The sequence below is a fragment of the Amblyraja radiata genome, unplaced genomic scaffold (assembly GCF_010909765.2).
Source record: "Amblyraja radiata isolate CabotCenter1 unplaced genomic scaffold, sAmbRad1.1.pri S158, whole genome shotgun sequence".
Lineage (NCBI taxonomy): Eukaryota > Metazoa > Chordata > Chondrichthyes > Rajiformes > Rajidae > Amblyraja > Amblyraja radiata.
Window position 1 is genome coordinate 102,499 of NW_022630144.1, and position 12,422 is coordinate 114,920.

The window sequence follows — 12,422 nt, forward strand, 5'->3', positions numbered from 1 at the left end:
GAGAGGAATAGATCGGGTAGACGCACCAGTCTCGTGCCCAGAGTGGGGGAATCGAGGACCAGAGGACACGGGTTTAAGGTGAAGGGGAAAAGATTCAATAGGAATCTGAGGGGTAACTTTTTCACACAAAGGGTGGTGGGTGTACGGATCGAGCTGCCAGAGGAGGTAGTTGAGGCTGGGACTATCCCAACGTTTAAGAAACAGTTAGACAGGTACATGGATAGGACAGGTTTGGAGGGAAATGGACCAAGCGCAGGCAGGTGGGACTAGTGTAGCTGGGGCATGTTGGCCGGTGTGGGCAAGTTGGGCAGAAGGGCCAGTTTCCACACTGTATCAATCTGTGTCTCTATTGTCATATTGCCCCGAAATGGAAGAATTAAATTTCATGCTTGCAGCAGCACCACAGAGATGCGACCATTGTAGTCTGTAAACACCATATCTGCTCCGCCATTCTCTCAGTCGGCACGGTGGCGCAGCGGCAGAGTTGCTGCCTTCACAGTGCCAGAGACCCGGGTTCGATCCTGTCCACGGGCGCTGCCTGTACAGAGATTGCACCTTCTCCCTATGACCTTGTGGGCTTTTTCCGGGTGCTCCGGTTTCCTCCCACGCTCCAAAGACGTGCAGGCTTGTAGATTAAATGGCTTCGGTAAAGATTGTAAAATGTCCCTAGTGTGTAGGATAGTGCTAGTGTCTGGGGTGATCGTTAGTCGGCACGGACTCGGTGGGCCGAAGGCCCTGTTTCCGCACTGTATCCAGAAATCACTAAATCTAAAGCTGATTTAATTTTCCCTTGACTACATTCTGCTGCCTTCTCCCCGTAACCTTTGATGCCCTTACTAATCAAGAACCTATCAATCTACACTTTAAAAATACCCAATGACTTGGCCTCCACAGCTGTCCTGTGATTTAGCAATGAATTCCACAGATTCACCACCCTCTGGCTAAAGAAATTCCTCCTCATCTACACTCTATAAAGGAACGTCCTTTTATTCTGAGGCTGTGGCCTCTCGTCCTGGACTCTCCCACTAGTCGAAACATCCGCTCCACATCCACTCTATCCAGACCTTTCATTATTCGATAGGTTTCGATAGGTATGAGAGGGATAGACAGAGTTGACGTGGATAAGCTTTTTCCATTGAGAGTAGGGAAGATTCAAACAAGAGGACATGATTTGAGAATTAAGGGACAAAAGTTTAGGGGGAACATGAGGGGGAACATCTTTACTCAGAGAGTGGTAGCTGTGTGGAATGAGCTTCCAGAGCAAATGGTGAAGGCAGGTTCGTTTTTATCATTTAAAAATAAATTGGATAGGTATATGGACGGGAAAGGAATGGAGGGTTATGGTCTGAGTGCAGGTAGATGCGACTAGGTGAGAGTAAGTGTTTGGCACGGACTAGAAGGGCCGAGATGGCCTGTTTCCGTGCTGTAATTGTTATATGGTTTTGTTATATGGTTTCAATGAGGTCCCCCCCTCATCCTTCTAAACTCCAGCGAGTACAGGCCCAAAGACATCAAAACGCTCCTCATACGTTAACCCAAACATCCCGGGGATTATTTTTGTAAACCTCCACTGGACTCTCAATAGACAATAGACAATAGTGCAGGAGTAGGCTATTCGAGGCAGCACCGCCATTCAATGTGATCATGGCTGATCATTTTAATCACAGTTTAAGAATAAGGGGTAGGCCATTTAGAACGGAGATGAGGAAAAACTTTTTTCAGTTGTGAATCTGTGGAATTCTCTGCCTCAGATAGATAATAGGTGCAGGAGTAGGCCATTTGGTCCTTCGGCCCTTCGAGCCAGCACCGCCATTCAATGTGATCATGGCTGATCATCCCCAATCAGTTCCCCGTTCCTGCCTTCTCCCCATATCCCCTGACTCCGCTATCTTTAAGAGCTCTATCTAGCTCTCTCTTGGAAGTATCCAGAGAACAGGCCTCCACCGCCCTCTGAGGCAGAGAATTCCACAGACTCACAACTCTCTGTGTGAAAAAGTGTTTCCTCGTCTCCATTCTAAATGGCTTACCCCTTATTCTTAAACTGTGTGGCCCCTGGTTTTGGGACTCCCCCCAACATCGGGAACATGTTTCCTGCCTCTAGCGTGTCCAAACCCTTAATAATCTTATGTTTCAATAAGGTAACCTCTCATCCTTCGCCAACAACAGCACATCCTTCCTCAGATACGAGGCCCAAAACCGCTCGCAGATATTCCCAATGTGGTCTGACTAGTCCCTTATAAAACCTCCGCATCACATCTTTGCTTTTATATTCTAGCGCTCTCGAAATAAATGTGTGGAAAAAATTAATTTAGAGGGAAATTAATAGAAAATGAAAAGCGGAGACTGCAGATTTGCTTCGAGATTTTTATTGCATAGCATGGAGAGATGGCTGCAGTTAAAACTGCTCACCAGTTCCCTGAATTCACAGCAGAATTAGCCGACAGTTATACCGTGCAGTAAACAACTTTTGTTCGATGCTACTCCACGAAAATATTCTATCAACTACATGGTCACCAATTATTTCATTAGCCATAACATACTTATCGCTTGTGTTAATCTTATTCAACAACAGGTGGTTAATGCAAGTCAAACACAATACAAGGACATCTTGACATTATTCTATCTCACCTTTCAGGCAGCCCACGCCACTATCCCTCTCCGAACCGATCATAAGCCCCCCCCCCCCCCTCCCATTTACAGTAACGTTTCTATTCCACTTGGGGTAGGAGGCGCGGGTGGTCACAGAAGGCAAAACAAGCTTCGTTATCTCCTCTACTATTTCATATTCACAGTTACCATCCACCCTTCAGCACATTCCCAGACAGGAGGTAATACATCTAGTCTTTCTTTGCCGATTCCCACGAACCTTGTCTGCACCTGGTCAAGCGAGAGCTGCCAATTGTCACATCCAAACACCCTTTCATTACCTTGTTCAGTTCCAATCAAAATTAAGTTCATTGTCTTGGTGTATGTGTGTAAATTGTCCCTAGTGTGTGTGTGTGTAAGATAGTGTTAGTGTGCAGGGATGACTGGTCAACGCGGTGGGCCGAAGGGCCTGTTTCCGTGATGTATCTTTAATGAATGAATGAGTAAGTTTATTGGCCAAGTATTCACATACAAGGAATTTGCTTTAGTGCTCCGCCCGCAAGTGTCATGACAGACAGTGACAGTTAGGAATGACACATAAAATTATTAAAAATTAATAATAAAACATTATCGATTAAACATGTGAATACCAGAACAAAAGGAGGCTACAGATTTTTGGTTATTTAGTAGAGCTACTACTCATGGGGAAAAAAGGTGTTTTTATGTCAGGCTGTGGCGGCTTTGACAGTCCGGAGTTGCCTTCCAGAGGGAAGTGATTCAAAGAGTTTGTGGCCAGGGTGAGAGGGGTCAGAGATGATCTTGCCCACTCACTTCCTGGCCCTTGCAGTGCACAGTTCATCAATGGAGGGAAGGTTGCAGCCGACAACCTTCTCAGCTGATCGGACGATTCGCAGCAGCCTCCAGGTGTCGTGCTTGGTGGCTGATCCAAACCAGACCATGATGGAGAAGGCGAGGACAGACTCTACGATGGCTGTATAGAATTGGACCTTCGTTGCCTGTGGCAGATTGTGCTTGCTCAGCTGCCGCAGGAAGTGCATCCTCTGTTGGGCCTTTTTGACTGTGGAGTCGGTGGTGGCAACTAAACTTAACTAAAATGTCCCTGAATCTGAAGGTGTACAATTGACTGTCTCTCTCTCTCTCTCTCTCTCTCTCTCTCTCTCTCTCTCTCTCTCTCTCTCACTATCTCTCTCTCTCTTCCTCTCCCCCTGCAGCGTATTTACTACCTGTCGCTGGAGTTCTATATGGGCCGCACTCTACAGAATACAATGGTGAACCTGGGACTACAGGGAGCCTGTGATGAAGCCATCTATCAGGTAAGAGAGGTGATGCCAGCAAAGTGGCGCCTACTATATTGTTAAACAAACTTTTTTAAATTTTTCAAATGAAGCTGAAGAAGGGTCTCGACCCGAAACGTCACCCATTCCTTCTCTCCAGAGACGTTGCCTGTCCATATAAACCATATAACCATATAACAATGACAGCACGGAAACAGGCCAACTCGGCCCTTCTAGTCCGTGCCGAACACTTATTCTCCCCTAGTCCCATCTACCTGCACTTAGACCATAACCCTCCATTCCTTTCCCGTCCATATACCTATCCAATTTATTTTTAAATGATAAAATCGAACCTGCCTCCACCACTTCCACTGGAAGCTCATTCCACACAGCTACCACTCTCTGAGTAAAGAAGTTTCCCCTCATGTTACCCTTAAACTTCTGTCCCTTAATTCTCAATTTGAATCTTCCCTACTCTCAATGGGAAAAGCTTGTCCACGTCAACTCTGTCTATCCCTCTCATCATTTTAAAGACCTCTATCAAGTCCCCCCTTAACCTTCTGCGCTCCAAAGAATAAAGACCTAACTTGTTCAACCTTTCTCTGTAACTTACTTGCTGAAACCCAGGCAACAATCTAGTAAATCTCCTCGGTAATCTCTCTCTTTTGTTGACATCCTTCCTATAATTCGGCAACCAAAATTGTACACCAAACTCCAGAATTGGCCTCACCAATGCCTTGTACAATTTTAACATTACATCCCAACTTCTATACTCAATGCTCTGATTTATAAAGGCCAGCACACCAAAAGCTTTCTTTACCACCCTATCTACTTGAGATTCCAAAGTTACTCCAGCTGTGTTACTCCAGCTGATTTACTCCAGCAATTTGTGTCTACCTTCGATTTTAACTTTGATGCTACATATCTCTATATTACTTCTTCTTTCGTGTGGTGCACAGCCTAAAGTTGTTGGATAACTTGTTCTATTTGATCTTCCGTTTGTGCACGTCGAGTTGATTGCATTAGTCGAAACAGGGCGGACCACGTGAAGGTTGCAATCTTCCACCCCTCTATATTACTAAAACGATAGCTCTACAATTTTAGTCCCACCTCACTCACCATTGTCCTGGGGTGTGTGGTCGCGAGTTTCGTTCAGATTGATGTTATATTTTAAAAGTTATTGACATTTTAAACTTTAATACGCCTAACAGTCGCGCGTGCGCAGTTGGGGGAGGGATGCCGTGGCGTCACAGCGGGTATCTCGACCGAAACGTCATCCATTCCTCCTCTCCCCAGATGCTGCCTGGCCCGCTGAGGTACTTTTGTGTCTATCAGCAAGAACCTATCTCTGCCTTAAAACATATCCACTGACTTGGCCTCCACAGCCTTCTGTGGCAAAGAATTCCACAGATTCACCACCCTCTAACTAAAGACATTTCTCGTCATCTCATTTCCTAAAAGAACGTCCTTTAATTCTGAAGCTCTGCCCTCTAATCCTAGACTCTCCCACTAGTGGAAACATCCTCTCCACATCCACTCTATCCAAGCCTTTCACTATTCGGTGCGTTTCAATGAGATCCCCCCTCATTCTTTTGAACTCTTCTGAACTCGGCCATCACTCCCCTGGGTGAAATCGGAGATGGTTTAGGCCTTTGCACAGTGTACAGCGATTGAACAAGCTGGTTTACGAGTGCCCGTGACTCACGGGTCAAGAATCAGGCCCCAGCTGTTCCAGAACCTTCTCCCATTACGGACCGCCAACGCTCGGCCAGGCCTTGCTGTAACACGATGCTTAATCGCGCAGGAAACGTCACGGACCCTCGATGAAGGCGTCCTCCATTTTAACCCTTCCGCCATTTCAATCCCTCAACGAACTTCTTCCATGGTTGTGCTGCAAATTCATCAGTCCCTCTCACTTCATAAGTGATAGGAGCAGAATTAGGCCATTCGGCCCATCAAGTCTACTCCGCCATTCAATCATGGCTGATCTGCCCTCCCTCAGTGGAGTCCGGTTCTCTGGACACTTTCAAGAGAGAGCTAGATAGGGCTCGTAAAGATAGCGGAGTCAGGGAATATGGGGAGAAGGCAGGAACGGGGTACTGATTATGGATAATCAGCCATGATCACATTGAATGACGGTGCTGGCTCGAAGGGCCAAATGGCCTACTCCTGCACCTATTGTCTGTTGTCTATTGTCCTAACCCCATTCTTGCCTTCTCCCCATAACTCCTGACACCCGCACTAATCAAGAATCTCTTAGCATCTGCCTTAAAAATCTATCTCTGCCTTAAAAATATCCACTGACTTGGCCTCCACAGCCGTCTGTGGCAAAGAATTCATACCCTCTGACTAAAGAAATTCCTCCTCATCTCCTTCCGAAAGGAACGTCCTTTAATTCTGAGGCTGTGACCTCTGGTCCTGGACTCTCCCACTAGTGGAAACGTCCTCTCCACATCCACTTTATCCAGGACTTGCTCCAAGTCGCGGTGACAGACACAAAAAGCTGGAGTAACTCAGCGGGTCAGGCAGCGTCTCTGGAGAAAACGAATAGGTGACGTTTTGGGTCGAGACCCTTCTCTGAGTCTGGACACGAAATGTCACCCGTTCCTTCTCTCCAGAGACACTGTCTGACCCGCTGAGTTATTCCAGCTTTTTGTGTCTATCTTTGATTAAAACCAGTATCTCCAGTTCCTTCCTGCACATCCAAGTCCCGGGTTTTCCTCTCAAGCAAGCAAGTGTGGGGTGTTGCACTTCGAGGGGTCGAATGTAAGTGGAAATCATACACACACTGGGGACATTTAACAAATGTCAATAACGTTTCAAATATAACATCAATCTGAATGAAGCCAATGAACCTACAAACCGGCACGTCTCTGGAGTGTGGGAGGAAACCGGAGCACCCGGAGAAAACCCACGCAGGTCACGGGGAGAATGTACAAACTCCGCACAGACAGCGCCCGTGGTCAGGATGGAACCCGGGTCTCTGGCGCCTCGAGTAAGCAACTTTACCGCTGCGCCACCGTGCGTGCGGGTTGAATGGGTTAATTGCCCCCCCTCCCCCCTTATATTGCCCCTCGTGTGATGGGATAACGTGAAACTCGTGTGGATGCGCGATCGCTGGTCGCCCTGGACTCGGTGGGCCAAAGAGGCCTGTCTCCGTGCTCCAGCTTGCACAACAGATGGCAAAAAGGCTGCAGGCTCATTACTTGATTATTTTTCTCTCTCCCATAGCTCGGGCTGGACATCGAGGAGCTGGAAGACATCGAGGAAGATGCCGGGCTCGGCAACGGAGGTCTGGGCAGGCTGGCCGGTGAGCAGAGTTCATCAGCTCATGAATGATAGGAGCAGAATCAGGCCATTCGGCCCATCAGCTCAACTCCGCCACTTAATCATGGCTGACCTACCTTTCCCTCTCAACCCCATTCTCCTGCCTTCTCCCCATAAGTCCTGACATCCTTACTAATAAAGTCCATCTCCGTCTTTAAAAATATCCATTGACTTGACCTCCACAGACGTCTGTGGCAAAGAATTCCACAGATTCACCACCCTCCAACTAAAGAAATTCCTCTTCATCTCCTTTCTAAAGGAATGTCCTCTCGATGGTGGGAACACAACAGGGATGGCTCCCCACACTCATACTCCCCGGCACTCACTGTGAAGGACCCACTGACACAGGCCCCTGTCCCGTCACTGTGTGTGGGGGGTGTCTAATCCCATCACTGGTGCTGCCTCACAGCGCCAGAGACCCGGGTTCGATCCGCACCACGGGTGCTGTCTGTGCGGAGTTTGCACGTTATCCCTGTGACCCGCATGGGTTTTCTCCGGGTGCTCCGGTTTCCACCCACACTACAAAGACGCACTGGTTTGTCGGCTAATTGGCTTCAGTACAATTGTAAACTGTGCCCAGTGTGTGTAGGATAGTGTTAGTGTACGGGGTTATCGCTGGCCGGCAGGGCTCGGTGCGCCGAATAGCGTTGCCAACTGTCCCGTATTAGCCGGGACATCCCTTATATTGGGCTAAATTGGTTTGTCCCGTAAGGGACCGCCATTGTCCCGTGTTTGACCGCTACTACTCGGGTCGAGGGAACTGTCGTGTCGGAGCGCCGCGTCCGGCCCCGCCTCACCCGTCCCGACGTAGTGCAGCCCATGGAGTGCAGCAGCAGCAGCGACTCGCCCGTGGCCCCGTCGGTCGGTCGGCAGCCTGGCCAGCTGACCTTCGCTGACCGCCGACTCCACCACCACCCCTCCTTCTCACGGCCGATCATCGGTTCACGAGTTGGACGGGGCGCCGGACTTTGCGCACGACCCCCGGGCCAAAACTCCTCAGCTGGCCCGCCGGCTGGGCTTTGTGTGCAGTCCAGCACCCGGGGCCAACTCATCATTCACCCAGACACGGCCCAGTCGGTCAACGAAATGCCGTCGGGAATTTGTCCAGTATTTTGACCTTTTGTCCCTTATTTGGGAGTGGGAAAGTTGGCAATCCTAGGGCCTGTTTCCGTGCTGTATCTCTGATCTCAGACCCCTGTCCCGTCACTGTGTGTGGAGGGGAGGGAAAAGGTAGGCTGGAGAGAGGAAGAGGGAAAGAGAGGAGTGGAGGGGGTTTAATTTGAGGTTACCTAAAATCGGAGAATTCAACGTTCACACCATAGTGTCAGCTACCCAAGTAGGGTACGAGGTGCTGTTCCTCCATGTTGCGTGTGGCCTCATGGGGAATGTTGGGGGAGTCCAGAACCAGGGGCCACACACAGTTTAAGAATAAGGGGTAAGCCATTTAGAACAGAGGCGAGGAAACACTTTTTCTCAGAGAGTGGTGAGTCTGTGGAATTCTCTGCCTCAGAGGGCGGTGGAGGCCGGTTCTCTGGATACTTTCAAGAGAGAGCTAGATAGGGCTCTTAAAGATAGCGGAGTCAGCGGTTAATTGTGTATTAACCAGCATCTGCTGTTCTCAGTTTAGTTCAGAGATACAGCGGGGAATAATAATAATAATAATGTTTTGTTTATAGGGACAGTGCATATTAATGAACATTTTGCATGTAAATATGCGAGATTGTAGCCAATCAGTAGCTAATTTCCGTCTCTAGTCCCAGGCAAAGGTAGGTGAAGTGTCTTGCCCAAGGACACAACGACAGTACACACTCCAAGCAGGATTCGAACCGGCCACCTTCAGGTTGCCAGCCGAACACCTAGCCCATTGTGCCATCTGTCGTCCGAATCAGGCCCTTCAGCCCACCGAGTCCACACCGACCCAGCGATCCCTGCACATTCACACTATCCTACACGCACGCAGGGGACAATGTACCTCTAACCGACAAATTAATGCCAATCTGGTTTCCAATCTGTGGGAGGAAACCCGAGCACCCAGAGAAAACCCACGGGGAGAACGTGCACACTCCGTACAGACAGCAGTCATAGTCTGGGTTCGAACCCGGGTCTCTGGCGCTGTAAGGCAGCGACTCTACCGCTGCTCCACCGTGGTCTCCCCGGAGGGTGCGATTTGACGGCTGCTGCTTGCAAACTGATCAATCACAGCAGCAGCTTCTCTGTGACAAAGGAAACAAAGATGGCTGACCCTGTGCTTTCCCAATCTCCAGCTTGCTTTCTGGACTCCATGGCGACACTTGGACTGGCTGCCTATGGTTACGGAATCCGGTATGAGTTTGGCATCTTCAACCAGAAGATCGCCAACGGCTGGCAGGTAAGCGGCTCCTTCTTTCTTTTGCCGACTGTCCGTTTCAACCTCACAGTCCGAGCTCTTGGCACATCGGCCTCCATCAGTCAGAGTATTGAGTATAGAAGATAGGCACAAAATGCTGGAGCAACTCAGCGGGACAGGCCGTATCTCCGGAGAGAAGGAATGGGTGACGTTTCGCCTTGAGACCCATCTTCAGACTTCTTCATTCTGAAGACCCTTCAGTCTGAAGAAGGTACCAAAACATCACCCATTCCCTCTCTCCAGAAATGCTGCCTGTCCCGTTGAGTTACTCCAGCATTTTGTGTCTATCTTCGATTCAAACCAGCATCTGAGGAGCAAAGAGGTCCTTCTGAAATTGTACAGAGCCCTAGTGAGACCACACCTGGAGTATTGTGTGCAGTTTTGGTCCCCTAATTTGAGGAAGGACATTCTTGCTATTGAGGGAGTGCAGAGTAGGTTTACAAGGTTAATTCCCGGGATGGCAGGACTGTCACATGCTGAGAGAATGGAGTGGCTGGGCTTGTATACTCTGGAGTTTAGAAGGATGAGGGGGTTCTTATTGAAACATATAAGATTGTTAAGGGTTTGGACACGCTAGAGGCAGGAAACATGTTCCCGATGCTGGGGGAGTCCAGAACCAGGGGCCATAGTTTAAGAATAAGGGGTAAGCTATTTAGAACGGAGACGAGGAAACACTTTTTCTCACAGAGAGTGGTGAGTCTGTGGAATTCTCTGCCTCAGAGGGCGGTGGAGGCCGGTTCTCTGGATACTTTCAAGAGAGAGCTAGATAGGGCTCTTAAAGATAGCGGAGTCAGGGGATATGGGGAGAAGGCAGGAAAGGGGTACTGATTGTGGATGATCAGCCATGATCACATTGAATGGCGGTGCTGGCTCGAAGGGCCAAATGGCCTACTACAGGTGTGGTCTCACTAGGGCTCTGTTCAACTGCAGAAGGACCTCTTTGCTCCTATATTCGATTCCTCTTGTTATAAAGGCCAACATGCCATTCGCGTTCTTCACTGCCTGTTGTATCTGCATGCTTACTTTCATAGACTGATGAACAAGGACCCCCAGATCCCATTTTACTTCTCCTTTTCCCAACTTGACGCCATTTAGATAGTAATCTGCCTTCCTGTTTTTGCTACCAAAGTGGATAACCTCACATTTATCCGCATTAAACTTCATCTGCCATGCATCTGCCCACTCCCCCAACCTCTCCAAGTCACCCTGCATTCTCATAGCATCCTCCTCACAGTTCACACTGCCACCCAGCTTTGTGTCATCTGCAAATTTGCTAATGTTACTTTGAATCCCTTCATCCAAATCATTAATGTATATGTATATCCCGAAATCATTCCGTGGGCCAACTCGTCATCCTCCTGAGCCTTCTACGGAAGTACAGGAGTCTGAAAACCGCCTGGCCCAGTGCCCCTGAGGGTATTCATAGCACGCTGGTTAAGGTCAAACGGCAGCAGTGTGAACTCCAAGCGCCTAAAGGTCACAGCGGTAATCTTGGAAGCAACAGGTGGTGTTCCCCTCACCTCCGACCTTCTCTGTGCACAAGTCCGGATATTATGTTCATCACTCCACAAACCAACCTCCCTTCCAGTTTGAGAAGGAACTGCAGATGCTGGATAAATCGAAGGTAGTCAAAAAATGCTGGAGAAACACAGCGGGTGAGGCAGCATCTATGGAGAGAAGGAATTGGCGACATTTCGGGTCGAGACCCTTCTTCAGACTGATGTCGGGAGGGGGGGGGTGGGAAAGAAAGGAGGTAGGCGGAGGCACTTGTGGGACAGCTGGGAAACATAGAAAAACATAGAAACAGAAAATAGGTGCAGGAGTGGGCCATTTGGCCCTTCGATATGATCATGGCTGAAAGAGAGGGAAATGGGGGAGAAGGTAAGGGCTATCTAAAATTGGAGAAGTCAATGTTCATACCGCTGGGGTGTAAACTGCCCAAGCAAAATATGAGGTGCTGCTCCGACAATTTGTGCTGGGCCTCACTCTGGCCATGGAGGAGGCCCAGGACAGAAAGGTCAGAGTGAGAATGGGAGGGGGAGTTGAAGTGCTGAGCAACCGGGAGATCAGACAGGTTAAGACGGACTCCTCCCTTCCAGTTTTGTGTCTATTATCTTCGATTTAAACCAGCATCTGCAGTTCTTTCCTCCATGTTTTGTCTGCTAAACTACAAAATCTCCTCAGGGTGTGTCCACTTTGAAGATGTCCTCCTCCTCTCTCTGATGAGAATTCAGCAACATCCACTCTCACTGCCCCCCCCTCTGCCATTCCTCCCGCCCTCCGACCTCAGCCTGAAGAAGGGTCTCGACCCGAAACGTCACCCATTCCTTCTCTCCAGAGAGGCTGCCCGTCCCGCTGAGTTACTCCAGCTTTTTGTGTCTATCTCCCATCCGCCGACTCCGTCTGCACCTCAGGCCGCCTCGGAAAGCATAATCAAGCACCAGTCTCACCCCCGGTCACTCCCTCTTCTCCCCTCTCCCGTCGGGCAAGAGGTACAGAAGTGTGGAGACGCCCGCCTCCAGATTCAGGGGCAGTTTCTTCCCAGCTGTTATCAATAACAAAATACTGCACAAAGCCAATCTGGAATTAGTTTAGATGTAGTTTGGAGATGCAGCATGGAAACAGGCCCTTCGGCCCATCGAGTCCGTGCTGACCTTTGATCACCCGTTCACGCTAGTTCTATGTCATCCCACTTTCACATCCACTCCCAACACACTGGGGGGAATTTACATGGGGCCGATTAACGGACAATCCGCCCGTCTCTGGGCTGTGAGGAGAAACCGGGGCGCCCGGAGGAAACCCACGTGGTCACAGGGAGAGCGTGCAAA